The following is a 25,794-nucleotide window of genomic DNA, read 5'->3' as shown; positions in this document are numbered from 1 at the left end:
GCCAATTCTGAGCTCAGAGTAGGGGTCAGTGGCTGAATCAGCAGGGTGTAATCACCAGAAGGGTCCTTGGGGAGGTTGAAGTTTTTGATAGCTTTTAAAAAATGGACATTTTTTTGGGAAAAAGAATGACAAGGGCATGGAAAGCAGGTGCTGTAACACATGGAAAGGCCTAGATGGAAGAATAGCCCCAGGAATGCGAATCTGTTCCACATATTATGTAAATTATTTTGCTCACCTCCCAGTAAGAAGAGTGGGTAGCATGGTCAGCCCAGGTGCCAGAACAACGCAACACAACCAGACAAACGCACATCTTACAGTTTGTTACATTACATCATATATAAGATCTGATGTCAGCTTGCAAGCTACTCTCTGCCATTTGAGTCATTATTATTATTGCTATTCCTTTTTTACATGTGGGGAAAGTACAAAGTTCAGAGTGGAGAATCTGTTACTGGCCATGTTCCAAGGCCAGGACAATAGACATAAATCTAGAACTGTAGACCTGAAATCTTTGTAATTTGTTTACCACGCTACATCTGAGTTTAGGCCTTGTTTTCTCATCTTATGCAAAACTTGGACCTAAGGCCGTGCACAAATGTAGATAAAAATAACCACCCTGCCTAACCGTGGAATTGTTTGTGAAATCCATATTGACAGTGAACCTGGAAACGCTTTGTAACATTCAATGTAATACACAGACCTACAGAGTATTGACACGAGTTGCCATTTCTGCTGCCTTCCTGTCCCCTGACGTTCAGCCTTATCTCACTGAGGCTCTATATTCCTCTGCCAGCAACCCCAGGCTGGTTAAATGAATGAGCTGAGCCTGCTCCAGCCATCAGCACGGTGTGTCCTTGACTTCTGCACAGGAGGCTGTGGCTGATTGCAGTGCTGTTCTCAGATCAGAAATGTCAGAGTGTCAGTGCGGGAAGTCAGATCTCACGAGCTGAGCTACTCTTTTCGCAAGGAGGGCACGCAGGTCTGCGGTAGTGAAATGCAACGTGCCCAAGGTCACACAGATGGTTAATGGAAAAGCCATTTCTAATAAGCCATCTGTGTTTTTCTTTTCTAGACCTTTAGCCTCTCTTTAGGACTTTTCCGTTCACATCAATGTATTCAAACAGAGAAAAAAAAGAATATTCAGACCCCTTGTTTTAAACTCTCAACTTTCTGCCCTGTGGTCCATGTCCAGATCCAGGCAGGAGGTGGGAGAGGGGAACATTGATTAATTACGTCACCTCTTGGGGGTGGGTATTAGCTAAGGTTGTTTTTTCTTTTTTGAAAGATTTATTTATTTATATTGAGAGGAAGAGAGTGAAGAGAAGGGCAGAGGGAGAGAGAGAGAGAAGCAGATTCCATGATGAGCATGGAGCCCAATGCAGGGCTCCATCCTACAACCCCGAGATCACAACCTGAGCCGAAATTAAGAGTCGGATGCTCAATTGAATGAGACACTCAGGTACCTTGCTTAGGATGTTTTTTGTTTTGCTAGTATCAGTACTTTGGCAAATGAAACAGGTTTCTGGCTGCCTCTATGAAAGGAGAACACTAGACAGAGAAGAAAGAGAAAAAGGAGAGAAATGTTGATGGCATAAAGGAGAAGGTTGAAGGGATGCCAATAATAACCGACACTTGCTGTCCACTTGGTGTGTGCCAAGGTGTGTGCTCCACATATTATAGTTGATCCTTGTGAGAACTTTGTGAGGCAGCCATTAGTAATATCCTTATAGAAGGAGGCTTAGCTTGACAGAGGTGTGGGTAGTATCCCAAAACAGTAAAAGGAAAAGGCAGGATTTGAATCTTGGCCATCTGGTTTACCTGCACCAGTTTTTGTTGCCCATGCATTACTCTATTCTGAGGGCAAGGAAGAGAGAAGCATTGCTTTGTGATGCTTCAGATAATCAGGACATCCATGATGGTAGTACCTGTTAGGGTTAGAAGTAGCTGTAGAGAAGATTATCCAGAGGTCTCTGGAATTCATTCACTTTTTCATTTGATGGGCATTATCCTGTCACCTCTATGGAGTTAGAGGTGTTAAGCAAGTAGGATATGGTTCCTACCAGTAGTTGAACTTTCTTGATATTTGGCTCTTTGTTAGCTGTGGCAGTCAGAATTGTAAGAGGATCCCAAAGACCCTCACCTTTGTTAGCCTCCTCCCCTTCTCTTGTGGGTAAAACCTATACATACCATGAATGTGGGGTTAGAGTGAGGGGGAGTAGACACTGACCACTCTTAAGATTCCTGATTGTGAAAAGATGGATGAAAAAGAATGAATGCCTGAGAAGGGTGCCATATTGGGGATGTATTTAGAGACACAGAAGGCAGAGGAAATTTGATGAAACCCAGATCCTGATGGGGATGAGAAAGGAGGCTGGGAACATGGGCCAAGCGTACAGAAGAGATCACCCTTAAACTGAAACCTAACTGCTTTGTTTGCATTCTCACCATTAAATATGCTTGAGACTGGAGAGAATCTCATTTGATCAGAAAGAATGGGAATTTGCAAGCTACCTAGCCTTTCTATAAAATCTGCAGTTTTAATGTTGATGTATTTGTTCATGTGATTCCCGTTCATTAGGCTCTACTATGACATTGACTTGAAGGTGTGTGCCTGATATTTATTCAGACTGCTCTAAGTATTGTAACTCTTTTCCTCCTGGGCATATGCTATGATTTTACCTCTCTTTCCCCCAGCAGTCAAGCTTGGCTGTGTGATTTGCTTTGGCCAATGAAATGTTAGTGTATCACTTCTGGGAAAACACATTAGAAGCAGTTCACAATTGCTATGTCATCTTTCCCTCTGCCACTATAATCTACAATGGTTTCGAGCAGGTTGCTTTGACAGCGTGGGCTCTGGAGGGAGAATGACCCAGAGCCTGCTCCAGCTAATCCATGGTGGGAATTTAGTGTGAACAACAAATATATTATTGTTGTTTTAACCTGTTGGGATTTGGGGATTGTTTGTTACTGCAACATCATCTAGAGCATCCTGACAGATGAAACACACAAGCAAAGAGTATCAGGCTCCCCATTACTGAGACATTTCCAGATTGGTGGAGGGACATCATGCCAAGTGAACAGGCACATTAAAAGAATAGCAACAAAAGCAGCAAAACAGCAATAAGCATAGCAGCAACAAAAACAGAGGACTCTCTACCCTCCCTGCTCTCTGGGCATCTGGCAATTACAACCGCCGCGAAGGTTGCATTGGCTTTTCCAACTCATTGTTCTCTAAAAGCAGGGACTGTCTCTCCACATTTACTGTATCATTTCTCTGCAGCTTGTCCTTAGGGTGGAAGAACAAGGGCTTTTATTAACACATTCCATTGGCTGAGTTTATGATGCTCTGCCTCACTCCCTTTGCCCTGAAGTGAAGTCGAATTATAAAATAGGACCAGCCTTATCTTGGGCAGCCATGCAACAATGGTATCTGGAGGTGAGTGTTGAAATATGTCTTGGGGCTTTGGGAAATGTTTTCAATTCACCATTCTGTGATCATTGTCCAAAGATTCTTGATAGTGTCCTTTAGGAGTCACTGAATACAAACAGAAAGAGAAAAAAAAAAACGAAACAACCTTGCATTCAGATGCCTCAAACTAGCAGTAAGAAGGCAAATGTTTAGAAAATAATTTTGTGGCTCCAGTAAGGATAATGACTCTAATTATATGTATATGTCATATAAAATATTAACAATTAGTGTAATAATATATATGCAAATATATTAACATATAATTCGAGCTCAGAGTCATTTGGTAGAACTCTACCTGGGTATTGGAAGACCTAGAGTTATTTCCAGCTCAGCATTCAGCAGCCAGGAACACTTGGGCGAATAGTTTAGTTTCCTTCACATTCCTCTGACCCAAAGGACTTGGCATTCTAGAAATCCGAGATCTGAAGGTTTACTCTTATAGTGGAACAGCTCTTCACCAGCTTCCACTCATTAAAGGTGGATCTTCTTAAGGGTGCTTCGTACACATTTCCACCAAACACTCTTAATGGCAGAGGTACAGGGTCAGTCTACTTCAACAGGTATTTCTGGATACAGCCCAAAGTGACCCTTCATGTATTAGTTATCCATTGATGCCTTACCAATTACGTCTGTAACAAATTTTTATTATTTCATACTTTCTGTGGCCCTGGAATCTAGGCACCTCTTAGCTCAGGTTATCTAGTCTCTTATAATTAACTGGTGAGCCAGGGTTTTAATCATGTCAAGATTAGGAGTGGAAGGTTGTGCTTCTTAACTCATTCATGTAGTTATTTGCAGGGTTCCCTTCGCTGTGGGTGGTATGACTATCTGAATGCTTCAGCTCCCTCCTGGCTGCTCCTTGCCCTGTGGACATCTCAGTAGGGCAGCTGACAACATGGCAACTGGCTTCATCAGAATGACTATGTGAGGAGAGAGACACAAAAAGCCACATCGTTTTATAATCTAACCTCAGAAATTATATCCCATTGCTCCTGTTGCATTCTATTCTTTAAAGGAAAGTCACTAGGTCTAGGAGGGATTTTTTTAAAGATTTTATTTATTTATTCATGAGACAGAGAGAGAGAGAGAGAGAGAGAGGCAGAGACACAGGCAGAGGTAGTAGCAGGTTCCATGCAGGGAGCCTGACGTGGGACTTGATCCTGGGTCTCCAGGATCCCACCCTGGGCTGAAGGCGGCGCTAAACTACTGAGCGACCCGGGCTGCCCTAGGAGGGATATTACATAAGGATATAAACACCAGGAGATAGGGATCATTGAGAACCATCTCAGAAGTCTGCCAATCATGCATTGCAAGCCAGATGTGTTTTGGAAGCTTTGTGTTTTATCTTTAAAATGTATGCATATTTGCAGTTTATGCTAAATTATATCTATGTTTAACAGAAGGGTAATGTTTTTGAATTACTCATTATTAGAAAAAAAAAGGCTTTTCTAGAGAGATGCACCTTGTTTATGTTACAACTTCCAGCATGGCAGGTTGCAGGCTTAAATTTCAGTTGGAGGATCATGATCTTGGGTCATTTCCTGATTTTTACAATTTTAGTCCCATCATTTATACAGAAGAGAACACTAAGACCAGAAATGGGCAGTGATTTTCTCAAGATCACGACCCTTTAAGGTAATGTATCTCAACTGCTCTAAATATTGCTTTTCTCATATAGTGATTTTGGGGCTCTAGGTTTGGGGTCAAGAGTGGTTCTCTCAAGACTTTGCTTTACTTGGGTCTCCACCATACCCTTCAGGAGCTAGTACTGCTGCCCCCAGCATGCTCCAGCAGAGTCCTGCACATGTGACATTCTCCCTGGGACACCTGAGGTCTCAAACTCCTGGCACACCCTTAGTCACATAAGATGTGTTAAAAGAGTCCACTCTATGTATTCTTTTTTTATTTAACATGGAAAATATTGATCATGAAGTTCCCATTATCTACCAGAAAAAAAATATTTTTAATCACATTCTCATAAACTGATCTTTCCCTCTCTTTGTGTGGCTCCTTTATGGTAACAAAGTCCAAACAAGTCCCTTGATTCCAATTTTTTTTTTTTTTTAGTTGTTAAGATTTTATTCATTTATCTGAGAGAGAGAGAGGGTGAGCAGGAAAGAGAGGGAGAGAGAATCTGAAGTAGACTCCACTTGGAGTACAGAGTGCAACATGGGGCTTAATCCCACAACTGTGAGATCACGATCTGAGCCAAAACCAAGAGTTGGATGCTTAACCAACTGAGCCAGGCACCACCCCCGCCTCTAAATTCTTTTCCAATTCAAAACATTCTCTTCCCTATAGTCTGGGTATGGTTTTTAAAGTAGGTCTCACTCCTCTACCAAAAACCCACCAATTTCTTCCCATTTTCTACAAATATATCCAATTTCTCAGGTAGGCCAAAGACGGTCTCTATGACACGGTATCTGGGTTTGTTGGCAGCTTCATCTCATCCCTCTCTTTCTCATGACTCCTACTCCTCAGCGGAGCTGCACTCCTTGAACATTCCCAAAAAGGCAGAGGTGCCTTCAATCTTTATGCCTATATCCATGCTGTGCCCTCTGAATGCCCTTCCCTCATCCCTCTCTCTCTTACTCATCTGTCAAGATTGACCACAAGCATCATGTTCTTGGAAGCCTTTCTGGGGTCCTACACTCCCACACTGCACCTCTTACCTATTCTCAGTGCTCCACATTCAACCTTTGCCCTCACTCCTTGATCTTTAGTATCAATACCCAGAGTAAGTACAAACAACCACAAGAATCTCAACAAAAACCACATGGCAGTGAGTTATTAGGGTATCATTAGCTGCGTTGTTAGGACACCTCAAACATGCTAAGTGCAGTATACATTATCCTGTTTTTCTCGCAGGAACTTTTAGAACTAGATAAGGAGAGTGGTGTTCAGAGTGGTTGAGATACACCAGGTCCCACAACTTATCAGGGGCAGAGCTGGGAGGCCAGCCTCAATATCCATCTCATATTCTCTTACTGTAGCAAATGTCTGAGCTTTGAATGTTGGAGAAAATAATCAGGTTAACCTGAATCAGCATGACCTTCAGAACATTGTCTCTGCAATATTCTTGTGAATGTCCTTGTGGTTGATCAAATTTGTGCTACATTTGCTGAAAACTAGAAACTTCCGCTTTCCTAATTAAATTTGAGGCTTAATTTGAAATGGCTCCAGGAGAGTGGCTACTAGCAATATGATGTGGACATCACACAGAGCTATCCTCCTGCTTATCTCTATAAAATCTTTACAATTGCCTTTGAAATGTTCCATGATTTAGTCCCTTCATCTAGATTTGGAGTATCTGCTGTTTACAACAGTGGTTCTCAAATGTTTGCATGGACCTATCATGTATGTTAGAATACAAATTACCCAACTTCCAGGGTTTCTAATTCAGTGGTCTAAGATGGGGGTCTGAGAATTGGCTTGTCTATCATGTTCCCAGGTGATGCTGATGCTGACCCACAGACGATGCTGATGCTACTGGTCCACGGACCATAGATCATCTATTGAAAACCACTGGTTTATAGAAATTGGCTGAAGGTGCTAGGAGATGGGGCCAATCTCTATAAACCAGTGATTATCAATCGATGATCCATGGTCCATGGACCAGTAATCATCAGCATCCCCACAGGATGCTTAGCTTGGATGCTGCTTCTCCCACTCAGAGAAAGGTAGCAACCACTCCCCATTTTCTCATCCCAGCTGGCCTGTTTACCTAGAAACTCAGAGTGAGTGTGGAGGGTCATTTTCATCTAATTCTATTCATTGCTTCTCACTATTATTATCTAAATCTGGATATTTTTAACTCCTTAAATGAGATTATATATATATATATATATATATATATATATATATATATATAATTTCTTAACTCAAATTTACTTGGGCCATCTGTTAAAGTATCTTAAGTGATACAGACCTGTCTATGAGCTTCTAGAAAGTCCCATTCCACACTGACCATATCCCCAACTACACTTTTTTTTTCCCTTTCTTCCTATTAAATGAGACAGTCATTCCCTCTAAGATGGGTATTTTAGATCCCTTCCCTCTAGAACCTTGTTAAAGTTCTTATCCCAACAATTGGCATTTCCTCTCTCTTTCTATCAGCCTTTCCTCCTTTACCTTGCACTCTTCGGGATATAAACATGTTCGAACCTTTCCTATCCTAAAGTGAAATCCTAAAGATGCTACTCTTCACCACTGTAACTGCAAGACTGGAAACAAATTCTGGCAACCAGATAATACACAGCCTAGAAATTTTTGACATTTTGAGAGGAGCAGTTATTGGGAGGAGTCCTACTGGTTTTAGACACAGAAATATTGACTTTTTGCTCCTGGAAAGAAGCAGAAAAAGTGCCAGATTAGCAAATAGTAGAGAAATAGGAAGGAATGGGCTAGTGTTTACATGATCTGCAGTTATACACTGAATATGCTTAGAGATATTGGTGGGAATTTTAAGAGGATAAGGCCTATTGATGTTCACTTTCCTATAGATCTTGTTCAAGAAAAAGTCTCCCTTGTTTAAATCTAAAAAGTCATTGTTTTTTCAAAGCAAACAAACTGAAATGGATCTTCAGGGTTTGCTTGCAGCCAGACATTGCTTATACATTTTATACAAGCATGGAAAGGTAAAGTACTTCTGGAAGCAAATGTGAAGGAATGAGAGTTAAAACTCAAATGCTCTCATCCCTGCACCATGTCAGTTGTGAATCCCCCCACCTCACTTCCTTCTCATTTAGGCCATCCAAAAGAGTTGACAACACACTTTCTCCAGTTTTAAATTGGCTGCAACATATTCTGTACCCATAAAGGAAGCCCTTACTGCCTTGGGACAGTTCAGAAATGATTTCTTAATTTTCAAATTCAGTTGATTTACATCAATCCCTCATATTGTCTAATTTGTCTACTCTGTTCAACACTGTTGAGTATCCTTTTCTTCAGAAAACTGTATTTTCCCTTTTCTTTCAGTCTCTTTTGCCTGTGATTCTGGTCCTCCTTCTGTCTGTTCCCAGTCCTGGTGGACTGCTTCTCACTCTTTCCTATCCACTAATGTTAATCAATTTCTCTGGATTTTGTCCCTGGTCCCTTACTATTCTGTAAGAACTCCCTGGGCAAATGCTTGTGGCCTTCATTCCACCAATAAGCTTCCTCCCAGTCCTTGTCACTCTTAGGGTCAATGGTTTACCCTATGAGGCATTTTGAAACACATGTGGAACTACTTTTAATTTTCATGATGAAAGAGGGTAAAGAGCTACCAGTATTTAGAAAGCAGAGCCTAGGGAGGCTAGACATCCTTTGATGCATTAGATGGTCCCTCCCATGTAATAAAGGATCATTCTATATTCCACATGATTTGAATGTCCATTATGACATTCATGTAAGCAAAAAAACCTGATTGTAATTGTGTGGACCCCATGCCTGTTTTTCATAAAATCCCAAAGGATTTTTTTTAAAAGATTTTATTTATTTGCTTGAGAGAGAGAAAGCACAAGCAGGGGGAGGGGGCAAAGGGAGGGAGAAACAGGTTTCTTGTTGAGCAGGGAACCCAATGCAGGGCTCCATCCCAGGACCCTGGGATCATGACCTGAGCCAAAGGCAGATGCTTAACTTACTGAGCTACCCAGATACCCCTTGATTACCATATCTTCATAGTAATTCTTTTTTTTTTTATTGAAGTTCGATTTGCCAACATATAACACCCAGCGCTCATCCCTTCAAGTGCCTTCCTCAATGCCCATCACCCAGTTACCCTTTCCCCCCACCTGTCTCCCCTTCCACTACTCTTTGTTCATGTCCCAGAGTTAGGAGTCCCTCATGGGTTTTTTTGTTCATTTTTGGTATGCTTCAGATTCCCAGGAATGTAATGAATGTGCAGATTGAAAAGTGACTTTCTTTCTTTCTGGACTTTACTCTGAGTAATGGATCTGATCACATTTTGAAAAATCTCATTAATGATGACAATATTGTTCATATGATTTATCTCTTACACACCTGTATATCAGTCTCCATTGAAAAAGATTCTACTTATTTATACCAATGTGTCTCATTATCCCTTATTTCAAAATGCCACATATTAAAAACAAACCAACAATATTCAGCTGGAAATTATATTAACTTTAAAAAAAATCTCAGCCTGTTATTCTTGCCTTCCCTCATGTGACTGGCCCTGGACACTAGAAAAGAGGAAAGGAAGATACATAATGAAAAATGGTAAATATTAGAGACACCTAAATAGCATTCATTGGTTACTAGGCAATGTTTTAAGGACCTGGCATATCTGTACTCAATTCTCACACCAACTCTAAAGATACTTCTTATCATTGTTCCCATCTTATAATTGTGCACGTCACAGAGGCCAAGTCTGTCTCCCAAGGATGATAGCTGGTAAGTGTAGATCTGTGATTTGAACCACGAATCCATGTTCTTCTTTTTTTTTTTTTTATTTATTCATGAGAGACACAGAGAGAGAGGCAGAGACATAGGCAGAGGGAGAAGCAGGGTCCTCACAGGGAGCCTGATGTGGGATGCAATCCCCGGACCCCAGAATCATGCCCTGTGTTGAAGACAGTTGCTCAACCACTGAGCCACCCAGGTGTCCCAAGAATCCATGTTCTTAAATTTACACCATCTATACTAATTCTGAGAGAGGCAGCTGCACCAGGAAGGAGCTCAGAGAATGGAAGACTAGTGAAAATCTGGAGGAGGGTAAATCTTATCATTCCAGAAAGTTCTAGAGAAATAACCCCTCACTTTGAAGAAGGGCCGATAGAAATGGTTTATACCAGTACATTGGGACACTCTAGGTATTATTATGATTATGAATAGTTATTAATGACTTTTAACTAATGCTAAAGTCCACATCTCTGGCTTCTTGCCACATATCCAAACATATAAATTGCACCCTAGTGCTGTGTTTCATCTACTCAAGGGGGTGCTCCAGAATCTTCTACTCATTCTTCATGTTGAATCCTTTTGTTCCGGGTGCATTATCCCCAATTCTGCCCATGACTTTGGTTCTCTTTCTTAGCTCCTTAGGGTTAATAATGTGTGTGACCAGCTTATCAAAGTTAGCTTTTTTCTTGGGCTTCACACTCCTCCCCAACCCAGACTTTCAGTACCCGGTTGAGTGCAAACCTCTGGACTTTCATTTAGCTAGGACGAGGCAAAGAATACTGCCAGACTTTCTTCTATATCCCACAGAATGAGGACTGGTCGAGTGGGTGTCTCTTAAGATTCTTTCTGGCCTTAATGATAAACAATTTATTTTTTTTCAGTTTGCAAATGGTCCCATAATTTAATTTAATAGTGTTTATGACAATATGTAATAAATACCATAAAAAGTATAAGTCGTTCTGGGTGTGTTAGCTCATTAAAATGAATGCTTACTAGATTCTGTAGCAAGCTTTGGAAACATGGTGCTAACTCATGTAAATTGCCATGACAAATGTGCTTTAGGACCAATAAAGTGTGTCCTGATTCATTAATAGTCAGATCCAACATCTCCCTGTTGGTTCCCAAGAAAAGTCGAGTAGAGATGGTGGAAGAGAAATTGCTGCCCAAATTCTGCCAAGCTTCAGGCATTCTGATTAGCATGTGTGATTTGGCGGCTGTCTTTTGTGACATTATACACCTGCAATATTGCCCTCGTGTTTTTGATCCCGCAAGCTCTGAAAAGGCCTCAGAGCTCAGCACGTTCATCCTGCCAATGTCTGATGTGGAATCTTTGGATTTATGCAGACTCCCCAGCCTCCTTCTGGCTTAGAGAAAAAAAAATGCTTTCTGGGCTCAGAAGGGGGCTGCCAGATTAAGCACAGCACAGGTGAGTGGCGATGGAGCCAGTCCAAATAGCAAACAAGCATATCTCCCGTCTCAGAAGCACACTGCAGCCATAGGCATAAATATGCAATAAAGCTGCACTGAGAGAAGGCAAGCTCATGTTTTATAATGTATTTATGTCTTACGCAGCATCTGAGATTGCAGGCACAGTCCAGACTGGGGCTGATGTTTTTTCCCAGGAAAAAAGCACCTCCCCCATTACATAGTGGAAATACAGTTTTGGGTTGTAGGAATGACTTCACAGGATGTGAGATATGTTGAAATATACCTTTGTTTTTACTTTTGCTCTCAAGCTTCGCTGCTTAATTTTGTTTGATACAAATTCCTTCAAGAGCAAAAGATTGAAAGATTTGTTCAGCAAAACCATTGTCCTAGAAAGTCATGTCTCTAGACCTCAGCTATCTATGGAAGCTCTCACGTTTTATACTTCTTACAATTTACAAAGTTGACCTTTCCTGTTGCATCCAATATGGTTGACTGAATCTGTGGAGCATTTCAAGGTTTAACACACAAGCATGCATTTTATTGAATCCTGATGAAAAAATATCTGAGAAGGCATATTTCCCAGTTTACAAGTCAGGAAAATGAGACTCCAAGTAGCTAAGAAAATTACCTAACATCATAGAGCAAGCAGGTGATAGACATGGACTCTCAGCTCATGTCTTCTCATTTCAAAAATACCATACTTGCCTTACTCCATTAAAGTGCCTTTGCCATAGAGGGAGAGCTTCTTTTTTTGGTACTTCCTCTTTCTTATTTTCATTTTTCCTGGGGAGTTGAACTTGATGAGCAGAATCTGTCCACATTGACACCAGCCCATGTCATTCTGTCTTCACAGAAGACAGTAAGATATATGCCAGATGACAGTCAAAAAAGCATCTGACTTTGTCTATTCCATTCAGAATTTACCATGCATCTGGGAAGATAAAAGGATCTATAAGATTTGGATAGTCAGAATATTTTATTGAGTGTCTACTGTGTGCCAGGAATCTGGTAATTGCCTTTGAAAATATTTGAAGAAATCAGACTTTTATGAATATGTACATCCATCCACCCATCCAGCCCCCATCCTATCACCCATTAATCTATCCATTAATTCAATTATCAATCAGTTTAAGTCATTTACGGGTTAAATCATATGTAATAGGACCCCCTTCAAAGAAAGAAAATAAGGACGGGGGAAAAGAATCTCAGGATACAAAATGAGTAAAACCCTCCTGGCTTAATATACTCAAATTAAGACTAAGAATTATCTTCTAAAACATATTGCTCCCATTTCTGTTTTCTTCATCTTAGTAAGGGCCAGTTACTCACTCAATAAATTTACATCCATAATATCTGTTGAATGTGTATAGTGACCACAACTAGAATTACCTTGGCATATTGACTGTTTTTCTTGCATTCTTATATTCTATATTCCATGCCAGTGAATACAGTTGGCGTCTTATATACTCGTTAAAATTTTATTCCTTTTCTTCCTAAGATGCTGAATCTCAGTCAAGAAGGAAATGCTTCAACAGTCACTTTGAAAGCTTTCTTAAATGTAGATTTACTGCTATTTCTAGTTATGACATAGCTATCAGCCTGTACTAGTACACTATTCAGTGTAATTGAATACTTAAAACATGAAATATGCTTCATAAAATGCAGGTGTAAAATCAATTGCAGCAAGCCAAGTTTTTTAAGAAAGCACTCCACCAAGATTTATTGGCATTGATTTTATTTTATTTATTTTATTTTTCATTAGATTTATACTTCAATTTTACCACTTCAATTTCTTATTAAGAGATTGCATAAAAATAAGTTTTATGCAAAGGTCTCAGTTAAACAAGGGATAGACACAAATCTGTGAAAGCATCATTGTAAAAATGAAATATTTACCCCAAATCGAGGCAACAGATAAGAAGAGTTAATGTTTACGGGTTCCATATTAAGTCTCAGGTATATGCACTACTAAATTATTTACCTTCACAACAGTTCTTTAAGTTAAATGGCACCTTGACTCCATCTTGCAGGCAGTCAGGACCTGTGGAAGTTATGTAATCCATCCAAAGATACTGAGCTAGTCAGTGCAGAACAGGGATTCAAAGCCAGGTGGTTGTAGTCCTGCTATTGTTCTTCTCATTAAAGAGTCTTGGGCTTTATATCAAAGTTCCACCTTTAGCTATATTAAGAAAAAGCTTACATTTCCCCTTTCTCTTCACGTCTTTCCTCATCAAGGACAGAAACATCTAGAGATTGTTTAAAACACATTAGGTATTAAAGTAAGCCACCTGCTTCCCTGTATCTAGAGTGTTAAAACAGGTGTTTCTAGGAGGGAGTGAAATATGAGAGTTGATGGGACCCTGGACATGCCATGTGGAAGGACAAATAGAAAAGAATAAAATGAAGTTTTGACTACAGTAGTAGGTAGTCCATTTGTGATCAAGTTAAAGTGATGAGGGATAGTATAAAGTAGACAAGGTTTGCTTGAGGGTACAGGTGGACTTAAAAGTAGTTTCAAAAGGTAAAAAGACAACCCTGAGGAAAACAAAAGTAAGTGGATAAAGACATCTGTGCATATTGAGACTGTAGGAGAAAGGGGCTGATGGGCATGGGGTTGTGTTCCTCTAGCATGATATGGTGAGGCATGATCTAATATCCCCATTCAATCCTAGACTTCAGTGTAGTGTGACTTGGCTTCTTTTACTTGGTGTGGGTTCTTTCTGCCTGCTTCTGGAATGTTAGGCTCCCTAGAGATTATTTCCCACCTTTGTCACTTGGCAGATGAATTTCTTTTCTAGGGCCACTGTAACAAAACCACAAACCTGGTAGCTTACAACAGAAATACTGTCTCACACTTGTGTCAGCTAGCTGCCCCAAATTAAGGTGTTGGTGAGGTTGGAGTGTTCTGGAGGCTGTGAGGGATAATCTGTTCCAGGACTCTCTCCTTGCCTTTTATGCTGTGATTCACACACATATCATTCCAGTGACTGCCCCATCTTCACATGGTTGGCTTCCCTCTGTGTGTCCCTGTGTCTTCCAATGGTGTTCGTGTATCTGTGTGGATATCACAAATTGTGTAAGGTCACTGGTCATATTTGATTAAGAAGAGCTTATTATTATTGCTGGAATCTGAAAGACCTTATTTTCAAATAAGTTACTGTGCAGGTACGGAGTGTTAGAGCTTCAACATATCTTTTTTGGGGAACACACTTCAAGTCCTAACAGCACAGTTAGTGAATGTGATGATCACTGCTTTCTCATATGGCAGTTTTCTAGACGTTCTATCTAAGAACCAAGGCTTAGGATTTTCAATACCAGGTTTCACTGGCATGATCTGATGCCAGCCCAATACAAATAAACTTCTTTCTACCCTATAATCCTGGGAAATTACTTTCTCACTAATACTGATGGGCTTCACTGAAAGGCTATGAACGGGCCGGTGAAAATGAGGGTAGGGGCCACATTATTCCTGTTTATATCCTTAGTAACTTATATTAACTGGGACCAAGTACACATTCATTACATGTTCTACAATTGCATGAAATTGCACGGAGCCTCAAGACTACCAAATATCCAGGATTATTTTTGAGATATCAGGTATCTTATCATTAATTTTTGAACTCTCTTCTTAGTCCACTTTAAAGCACACTAATCTGAACATTGGTTTCCAAACACAGTTCTCGCCAGTGGTCTGCCATTATCAGGTGTACTGAATAAAAGAAAAGTCTTCTAGATGCCTAATTTTTCTGTTCTGAAGCACTGTCTTTAGAGCATAATGTATGAAATCAAGAGACCTGGTTTCAAAGACCAACCCCTTCATTTACTGGCTTCATGATCTTGGGAAACTTAAATTAACCTCCCTAAACATCAGTCTCTTCATATTTTAAACATAGATAAAAATAGCACCTGTGAAGATTAAATGGGAAAATTTATGTAAAATGTTAGAGAACACAGCCTGGTGAATGGAAACACAAGGAATGTGGTAGGTTTCTGTGGTCAAAATTATTTCAGGCTTGAGGCTTTGTAAGTGGTCTCACATTTAAAGCTCATAACACTTTATGAAGTAAGTATGACTTTTTGTCCCCATTTTACAGCCGAGAAAATGGACATGGGGATTTAGAAGCTATCTCTCAAACATTCATGACTTCAGAGGAGTAGGAGTAGGAAAGGGCCAGGCCTTTCTGATCCCAAAGCCTTTTTGGTCATCTCCTCATCCTATTTATGTTGTATTACTTTAGATAACACAAGACAGTATATTTTAGCTTAATGTTAGATGTGAAAAGTGAAACTAACTTTAGAGTGTTTATTTCAATGTGACCCTTCAAACAGTAGTAAGATAGTTTGCTAATAAATAAACAAGTAAACAACAAAACTGAGTTTCCTTAGCAGGAAATGGACAGAGCCTGGATGTCACATACATTTGACTTCCAGTCCAGCTCATGCTCTTTTCCATGATGCAACTGTGACTATCACAGCTTCTCTTGGGTGGAAGAAGGGAGCACTCAGCAACTGTATGCACCTAGAAACAACAAAGTTCCCAAATGAGGTACAGCTCAGTTTCAGTAACAAGAGGATTTTAAGTAATTCACCAAAGCACATGTGCTTGCTTCGGCAGCACATATACTAAAATTCACCAAATATACATTCAGTGACCAAAAACAAGTAAGGAAATTAGAGTGTAGAATCAGGTGATTAAATAAGTTACCAAACATGAACATGAGCAGTAGATAACAGATAACTAAACTCAAAAATGTAGGTCAGAAATCTAGGCTAGCAAGTGTTGACGAAGGGACTACAGAAAGAAGGAGGGGGCCCTGTAGAGGCCATTTGTGAATGGCCTGACTTCATTGTCTGTCCCTGAGAGTCCCTTTCATAAAGAAGTAGCTCATGAAAGAGTGGGTATCAATAAGTCATATTATTTCCGTGGACTAAAGTCATTTCTGGGAATTTCAGTTTCAATGGACAATTCTTTCCTCTTCATTTGTTTAATTGTCCTGGAGAGATGGTCAACATGAGGCCAAATGCATTCAGCTTGAGGACGTTAAAAAACATACATAGTACCTACTGATTTAGAGTATGTGAACTTACCTTCCCACAAGTAATCAGAGCTTTGGGTCTGAGCAATAACAAGCTGAATCCAGTAATTAAGGAGGAATCCACAGTGAAGGAGAATAGGATGTATGAAATAAATGTGGATCCCAGACATGCACTGGTGGACTAAATCTCTATTATCCCAAATAGCAGAACAGTTAGAGATCTAAATTTTATGTCTACTTCACTGCAGGTTTTAATGGAGGAAGCAATTAAGACTGAATTTTATGCATGTTTGGGACTATTTATTTGGAAAGAAGTTCAAACAATTTTTTTGTTTAACGTAGATGGATGACTAAATTAGGAAAAAGCTTAGAAGTTTATTGATCTGCTTTTTTCAGATCAGAGTTTAGGGAATTAGATGACATTGAACAACTCAAGTCTCCAAACCCTCAACTGCATCTTTACATTGTTATGAAAGAGATACGGATTCATCAACTTGAGGCTATAAAAGGAGAACATATATTTCAACTCTGATGGGTTTTTTTTTTTTTTTGAGGAAGAATAGGCACTCAAGAGCAAGTTGGATATGTGGACCGAGCACAAGGAAACTTGATGCTTCACCTAATTCCCATTGCTAACTTACCCTGAAGTTAGTGGAATCATCGCTGTCAAAGAACTGTAGAGCTTATTCAGTGGTAATGAAAACCTGATTTTGGAAATTATTCGTAGGTCTGATGGACATGTTGATCTGATCATCCTATGTTTTATGTTTAGACTCCAACTCTCAAGATACATCAGTCATTTAGCACTGGCTTCATCTTTGAGGTTGCCCTTCCAGAACGTTTCACTTGACCAAAAGTGAAATATGGTTGCCAAGAAGATGGCATAGTGCAAGAATTTGAGAGATGGGTATGAAAGTACCAGAAATATCCAACAATTTGTAATTATCTGACCAGATTCTGAAATTTCAATTGGGTCTATGGGCTTTGTGAGAATGTATTCCCTTTCATGAAATGACTGAAACGGTTCTTGAAGCCACCTTCAATACTATAATCTTGGAATTAGCATGGTGGTGGTGCTTCACAGAATATGTCATTTTCAATAATTGTATTCTGATGGGCTTGATCACAATTGGTCAAGGACAATCATTGAGTTTATCCAACAAGCACACTCTTTTAAGAATAAGACTGACTAGGCTTAGACTATTTTTGTATTACTGCTATGAAATCTATTTGTTTAAACAGCTAATAGCTGCCTGCTTTCTATTGCTGTTGATCAAAATTTCATGAGGATATTTGATCAAGAGAGCTACCATTGAGAAAAGAATGCACATTTGTGGTAAATGCCTATGATTTTGTTGAATTGCCAAGATCTGTGACCATCATTGTTGAGGAATTTACAATGTTGACTGCTCTCTGTTTGAACTTCCTCATATTGCCACCTATTGAGAGCTTTTGAGCTTCCTAGATGCTGCAGTAGAGCTGTGCACTAGACTTCACCACTTATTCCGAATTCAGAATCTGTTTTTCTTTCTGTTGTTTGCTTTTAATCTGAGGAAGATATCTATTCTCTATTTAGCTTAGTTTCAGTTTCCTTAATCACAGTCCTGACAAAAGTTTATTTGGTTTCTTAATAACCCTGGAAAGTTCAAAGCAAAAACTATTCAGAGGCCACCATCAGCATTTTAGAGAGTCACTGTGAAATAGTCACTGTGTTGCCATGGAAATGTAGCATCTCAGAGTGGGAGAATAATCTGGATTTCATAGCTTGCTTCATTCTTTTATCAAAAATGTTTCGACTACAATGGCACCAACTGGGTGAACAATAACATCTCATCTAATGTAAACATCTTTCTTCTTGTCCTTCTAAGTTGTGGGAACCACTGACCACATTTCATGCTTGGACTCTAGTAAAGTTTAAATTACAGAAGTAAGAAATATTTATTACTCCAAATGCTGAAGATTGTTGGGGTAAGGAGTGATATTCAGAATCAGCATTAATTATGGTCAGAAATTAGACATAGAGTTGAAATTCTAAGCCCCTGGTATGTTCTGAAAAGTTAAAGAGCTGCCTTGCATCAGTTGATACCTTTCTGAGGGGTCCAGGATAGATGACTAAGGAATAAATACATGGAAATCAATTTTTGGATTAACTCAAGACAGGACAAGAAAAGAAAAAGAAGCAAGAATGAATATTGAAAATAAGCCAGAATGTGGATTCAGTATTTACTTTAGGGTTTTGCTGTTCATTGTGTCAAAATTGTCATAGATTTAAGTATAGATTTAAGATTTTTAAAAAAGTGGAGGAGCTGCACGAGATAGGAGGATGTGTAGAAAATGTCATGTGAAACTCAAGAACATAGAGCTTGTGAATATCTATGTTCTCCCTCTCTATGACTGCAGTTAAACTATTTTAAAAACTCACTGTCTTAGTAGAAGAATGCATACATATTTCTGAGTTTTTCAGTTGCCAAGCCATGAACGCAGTATGGGGCACAGCAGGACCAAGGTGGAATTACTTTCTTTCATTTACTTTTCTCTCTTTGCTGCAGATCTGAGAATCATGCTGGATCCAGATCTAGCTGCCAGTGATGGCTGCTGACAGCTCTTGAGTTTCATTCACTTTTAAGACATTACTGGATTGCCTGCATCAAATAGGTAAAAATACTAGATCAGGGCTCTGGATAATTTGGTCTGCATTAGATATGTACTCCTGGTTGAATCATTAGAGCTAGAAGTTAGGTATCCTGAGAAAGAGAATGTCCATTTCCCTTTGGGGTAACCATGTGGTGAATTGGAGCATCTCACAGCAACCTGGGGTGGGAGGCAATCCTTTGGGTAGGCAGACACTCTTGTTCATTATGTAATTGAAGATGGATTCCACTCTGACTATTATCAAGATTAGTGAATTCTTTGCCTCCTACCTCTAGAGGACAAAGTAAGACTGCATAGTGTAACATTTGTGTGCTCTGTAAAGTTCATGAAGCAGGAACCCTGCTTGTCTTGTTCATTATTACACATCCCCACCTAGAATAGAACCTGGCAACATGGAGCCTCAATAAACAAAAGTTGAATTAATAAACAGGTAAACAGCTGGCTTTATTCTATTTTTTCCTACCATTTTATTCTTCTGTTTCTTTACTTGCTAGTACTTTATCTTGTTTTGTATATAATTTTGAAATCCACCTCAGTTCAAAAAAACAAAGAAGAGGATTGTTGGGATTTCAGGTGGCCATAAATAATAATACTTCCCTTCCCAACCTGAATTTGGAGCCATTGAGAGTAAGATGCAGGAGAAAGCTTGGGGTAAAATATACTTTAGGTTTATATAGCCAAATAGACTTGCTTATACTTCACCTCAGAATTTCATAGACTTGCCAACCTAGTCATTCCCACAGGTGGGCAACCACAGGCATCCCCTAAAAGGGGCTGAGCACAACTTTCTCAATTTCTTCTCACATATTCACTATTCAGGTAAATCACTCCTTTTCTCTGGGGAAACAGTGAGAGTCAGAAGAGAGATCAACACTTTGTCTACTACAACTCTCTCCACATGGAAACCAAGGCTTACAGGGGATTAGAAATTCTTCTCTAAGAGGTATAAAGAAAGAAATGGAGGAATGGATGAAGAAAACAAAAAGAAATCAACCAGAGAATAATAATAAGAGAAAACCAAGATCTGACCTGGCTACTCCTTTGAGATAGCTAACATCAATGGCAAACTTCACTCTTCCCCAACCCCATCTCATTCTGTTCTAGAAACTTTCCTATCTTGGCTTTGGATTTCTGTCCCCATGTCTTAATATCCATGCTCTCTTTCTGGAACAAGTGACATTTAGAAATTGAAGCATGTACTGGCAAAGATATCAAGCCTATCCATCATTGCCAGTTCAAACAGCCATTATACCAAAGTTGCTATAATTACAAAATAGTTTCAAAACCATTGGGATGAGAGGAAATCTATGGTTATCACTGGCAATCCAATATGAGAATCACTAAAACCTTTTTTTTCTTTTCTCATGTTTATGAGAATAGTTAGAAAACTAGAATTGTCAACACAATCAGCAGATATCTATTGACTTTCTACTGCATACAAAACATGATTTATCTCAAAGAGAGTGAAGATAATTTTGATTTACACAGGATCAATTTCCTGGTCCAAATATCAGGATAGAAAAGGGAAGGAAAAATACAAAACAAAGCAAAACAGAAGTTTCTTGTGCAAAATTTTACCTGTTGCAAAAGAAGCATAAACAAGAGCACTGGAATTTATGGGGGTATTAAAAGAGGCATAAAAAGCCCCAGTATTTGCTAAACTCTAGATAATTAATTAGAGATTATTCCTGAAGAGTGAAAGAACATTTATATATGACTCTATCAAGAATATTCACATATGTCTAACAAATAGTGTTCTCTCACAGACTTCAAAGTCCATGAAAATATTTCTTTCCTAAGTTGTAGTGGGGGAAATAAAGATTTAATTAAGCAAGGAATAAAAACAGCTGCAAATTAGGAATGAAAATACCACAGGCTACAAGAATTGTACTTTAAATTTTGCTTCAGGATTTTTTTCCTGAAAATATCAATGTAAATATTTTAAATTACTTAATATTTTCAGAATTTTAATAAAAATCATGTCTTCCTTTAAGAGCTGACATTTACAGCTAAATTCTCTGAGACTCAAAAATCCACATCTGGAAATTAGGCATTAAAAGAAGACCTGGGGCTCCTACTAGAAAATGCTAGCGATAATGTCAACTGACCTCTAGAGGGCTCCCTACAAACCAGATTCTATTCACAAAGCTATCTTGGACTTCACACAGGGAAGGGCTTTTTTCTAAAGGTGGTTTACATAGATTAAAAAGCTTTTTACTTGGAGAGACTCATGCCTACTTTGCTTCTCCAAATGACAAATGAATCTCCAGTGATATTCAGACAGTTTGCTATGTTCCAAATTTTAATGCAGGTCATTTGCCATTTCTGTGGTACTGAACAATCTGGGTGCCAGTTTACCTTTGTACCCAGCATGAAACACAGTGCCTGCATAGAAGCAGGTGACCAAGAAATGTGTGTTGATGTAAATTAGTTCTCTTTTTTTTTAGTTCCAATGATTCCTGTAAAATGTTATTAGCACAGGATGAAGCTGAAAGTAGTAAAAACATATTTGACATTTTTGTAGCTTATAGTAATTAACACTTACTTCCATGTACATTATCTTACTGAAGCCTTAAAATATTAGCAAATTAGTTTTTATTATCATTTACATAGATTAGATGACTAAGTCTAAGGGCTTGATGTAATAAAGTGGAAATTCAAATTTAGTCTTTTGATTTCAATCTCAGTGACCTTTTCATTGACTCATTGCCACTTCCGATGATCTAGATAATGAAGTGACAAATCAGTAACATTTCAATAGGTGTCCCTTAGTGGATAGAATGAGGCATCTTTAAAAAAGGAAGAAGGCACTAGACGTGATCCCAGCTACTTAGGCATCACCTTGGAAAGCTGGTTGACTCAGGAGGGGAACTAGGTAGTGAGGCCTCGATGCATCAGCTCCTGGGGAGACTGAGGGCCTCAAGAAAAAGTATTCAACTAAACAGGTGCCAGAACCAGAGACCCTTGCTGAAAAGTAGAGCCACTTTCTTGGTTGACAAACCAAGAAAAATAAAAAGACTGCTAGCATTCAGTCCAGGCCACAGGATGAACCAGGTCAGATGTGAGTATTGGGTTTGAAGTGAGAGACCATCATGAAGGAGCATTAGAGGAAGTGATCAAGACAAGATCTAGTGGACATGACTTTGATCCCAGGTGACCGGGTGTAACTGAAAAGTCCTAGTTTATTCCATATGTGCTATTTCTAGCTATTCATAATACTGAAGTGCTCAGGTAAGGAGGAAGGAGAGGGGATAGAAATTGTTACTCTAAAAAATGATCCATTTTATTCCTACTCATCTGCTGACACCTGGCAGTGAAACTGGGAAATCATGACCCAGAAAAATGTGTGCTTTGATAAGTGGCATATGTCTCTGGAAAGAAGCATAGACTGGTAGGATTGTTTGTAGACAAAGCCATGTGGCTGATAAAGGATATTAAGGGTTGAAATGGACAAAAGGTAACATATGAAAGAGGGTGAGTCCCTGAAGGTAAATGATGCCAACCTTGCAGTTTTCCATGGGACTTGTCTTCCTTAGCACTGAAAGGGCAATAAAGTATAGTGGTTAAGAACACAGACTGCCTGGATTTGAATCTTGTATCTATCACTCACTAGCTGCATGGTTTGAAAAAATTTTGTGAAATGATCTTAATTTTTCTTCTGTTAACTGAGATAATATAGTACCTGGTTTGTGGGTTGTTGTAAAAAATAAAAAGTCCTACCTTAAACTAGAACTTTTTAAACTTAAAAAAAGTCCTAGTTTTAATTTAAAACAATTATATATGTGATTCCTTCAGACCAGTAAATCCCCGATAATGTTTTGTTACTTTTATGGATGAGGAATTTAAGTACATGAAATATTCTGGGAAAATATAGGAACTACCACCAAGAGAAAATCAAACTGGATGTCACACTCTTAAGACAGATAATCTGTCTTTAGGGTCTACAGGAAATGTCTGTACTTTTCCACATGACATAGGGACTTGACAATGCATTTGTGAATCAGCTACCCAGAATCCTTGTTTACTCTCCAACTCACGGTCCCAGAGGAAGGCAAACACCTGTTCTAATTTATCTTTTATTCAACAAATAGTTATTGAGCATCTCTACTATGCCATGAACTGTTGCAAGCATTGAGATACAGTATACAGAATTCTCTTCCCTTGAGGATCTTCCACTCTGCTGGGATTTACTTGAATACTTGTTAATGTCCAACTCTCTGCTTCCTTGTGCTGTCCTAGAGCGACCATCTCCTTGGGGCCTGCTTGGGCTGTCGGCAGAATCTATTCTTCTACCTTCTCTTAAGGTTGTTTCCTTCTCAATTTCCCTGCTATGTGCCCTGCCTGGCACAATGACTGGTACAGACCTGATAAATACTGGTCCAATGAATCCAGGTAGTGGGCACGATGATTGTAGGGTGCATGTGGATGAGCAATTGATATTTTAACATATTAATATTTAATGTTTTAAGCAAGATGTTACTTAAATGGATAGATGAATAATGTTTTAAATTTAAAGACCATCAACTTTAACAGTGGTATAAAACTGATCAAAGTTTGGGAAATACTGACTCAGTGGCTAATAATACACACTGTGTAGTTTAACTGTTTGGGTTTTAAACTTGGTTCAGCCACCAACCAGTTGAGTAAGCTTGGGAAATGGCTGCCTGGACTTCAATTTCTGTAATTAAAATTGAGGCTTATAATAGTACCTCATCATGGGCTGCTATATGATTAAATAAAATATGAAACATGTAACCCATGTAAACTGCTAAACCCTATATCAGATACTTGTGAATGTTCAATAAATGTTTATTAATCATTGCTATAAAAACATGACTATCACTTTGTCGACTTCCACTTCTTATTCTCAGTACCACTGAACAGAAGGCTCAGTTAGGGTAGGCACAGAGGTGTGCCAGTGCAGCCCATCAGTAGACAGGCTGAGAGGAGGCCTGGGACATGGGAGTGAGCACCGCACAGAATCAAACAGAAACTGAGGCCTCTGTGAACACGTCTCCCAGGTAGTGGAATGAGAAGACAGGAACCTCTCCTGACACCCTCAAGACTACTTTGCCATGCCAATTTATTTTATTTTAGAAGTATATTATTTTATTTAAGTTCAGCTTGCCAACATCCAGTGCTCATCTTATTGTGTGCCCTCCTTAGTACCTGTCACCCAGTTACCCCATGCCCCCACCCTCCTTCCCTTCTGCAATCCTTTGTTTGTTTCCCAGAGTTAGGAGTCTCTCATGGTTTGTCTTCCTCTCTATTTTTTCCCCACTCAGTTTCCCTGTTTTCCCCTATAGTCTCTTTCAGTATTTCTTATATTCCACATATGAGATGATAACTTACCATTTACTTCGATGTGGATGGAACTGGAGGGTGTTATGCTGAGTGAAGTAAATCAATTGGATAAAGACAATCATCATGCCAATTTATTTTTAACTGATACACTACATTCTTTAAAAAACTGACCCTGCTTTCCTGAATATTCGGTAGACAAGTGCTTGGTCCATATTCAATGCTAAGAAGCAGAAATTCTGCAGAGCAATAAAGAGAACACACACATAAATAAGATGAAGCTTTGTTTAACCATAAAACCTGAAGTTAGTTAGTCATTACATTGTAATCTAACCTGATCTAAACAAGGCGGTGCACATATGCCATATAAGCTATTTTCTCTTCTAAAAATATCTCATTACCATCCACAGGAATAGTTAAATATAGATACTTTGTTTTTATGGCCTTTATTTCTGAAACATAAAAGGTTTTATGTTTCTAATCCCTAGACAATTTTTCATGGTATTTCTGTTTATCCTGTAATCTACTTTCAAGCCATGTTTGGTGGAAAAAAATGCAATGATTTCTGGAAAGTCTAAAGTGTTTTTCAATTATCGTGAGTGAATTCTGGGACTCACAGAGTCATTTAGCTCCTCTGATCTTAGACAATCGCTCTGCATGACAGGAGTTACTCGGGTTGGGTTTTTACCCTCTTGGTTTCTTTTGAATTCTCTGTGGTGGTTTTCATTTCCTTTGTGATTCTCTATTGTTTATTGCAGTCAGTTTCAATGGCATTTACCTAGACTGGTTTTATAGCAATAAAGAGTCATTTGAGTGAAGGTTTTCCAACATCAGAGTTTCATTATGAGTAAAAGTAACAATCTTGTAGTCACTTCAAACGACCTCAGGGTAGATTCAGACAAAGGGCTCTGACAGGAAACAGCAGGGTAAATTTCATGCATGTTCCTCCATAGGTCGTGTACTTCGTAGGTGTGCAGCCTGTGCTGTCACAAAGGTCATACTTAGAAGAGCCTTATCCTTAGTTCAATGCTCTTCTGTCATCACCTTGAATTCTTAATAATTTTTAAACAATCCTCTATGGCTTATGAAGCCATGGACTGCCCCACCTCTAGGTTTGATGCCATATGATGCCCCATCTGTAGAGAGTGTCACTGCCTACTTCTTCCGTTGCTGGTGAACTCGTCACAGCTCATGGGTCATTCTCTGCACAACTCTTCTCTCTCTTCTTTAGGCAGAGTTAGTCACTCGGTGTCTCTGTGTTCCCATGGCAACTCATGCCCACTGCTGGGATTGCACTTTCTATTCCACACTCCATGTGCATGTGTGACTTTCTATCTGTCTCAATCGTGAACTCCCGGGCACGGATCAAAACTGACTTTATCCCTTTGTTTCTCAGGGATAGTTCCTGATACGTGGTAGTAGTGCTCCTTCAATGTGTGATAATGAGAAAAATTTCAGCAAGCATTCATACTGTGCTGGGGCAACATGGAACTTTTCATTGTCACT

At 39.2% G+C, this 25,794-nt stretch overlaps 1 long non-coding RNA gene across 1 annotated transcript in view; it reads left to right on the top strand.

Moving 5' to 3' along the window:
• The first annotated feature begins 3,276 nt into the window (after window positions 1–3,276).
• LOC119871242 overlaps window positions 3,277–25,794 on the top strand; it is a 29,279-nt gene continuing 6,761 nt past the window's right edge. Inside the window, exons 1-2 of the long non-coding RNA XR_005357227.1 lie at window positions 3,277–3,436; window positions 18,885–18,990. This is a non-coding gene — a long non-coding RNA (uncharacterized LOC119871242). The remainder of the gene's footprint in view (window positions 3,437–18,884; window positions 18,991–25,794) is intronic.

The sequence above is a fragment of the Canis lupus genome, chromosome 3, assembly GCF_011100685.1.
Source record: "Canis lupus familiaris isolate Mischka breed German Shepherd chromosome 3, alternate assembly UU_Cfam_GSD_1.0, whole genome shotgun sequence".
In the NCBI taxonomy this organism is placed as follows: domain Eukaryota; kingdom Metazoa; phylum Chordata; class Mammalia; order Carnivora; family Canidae; genus Canis; species Canis lupus.
The sequence above is the reverse complement of the archived record's forward strand: the minus strand, read 5'-3'. Positions and strand labels throughout refer to the sequence as shown.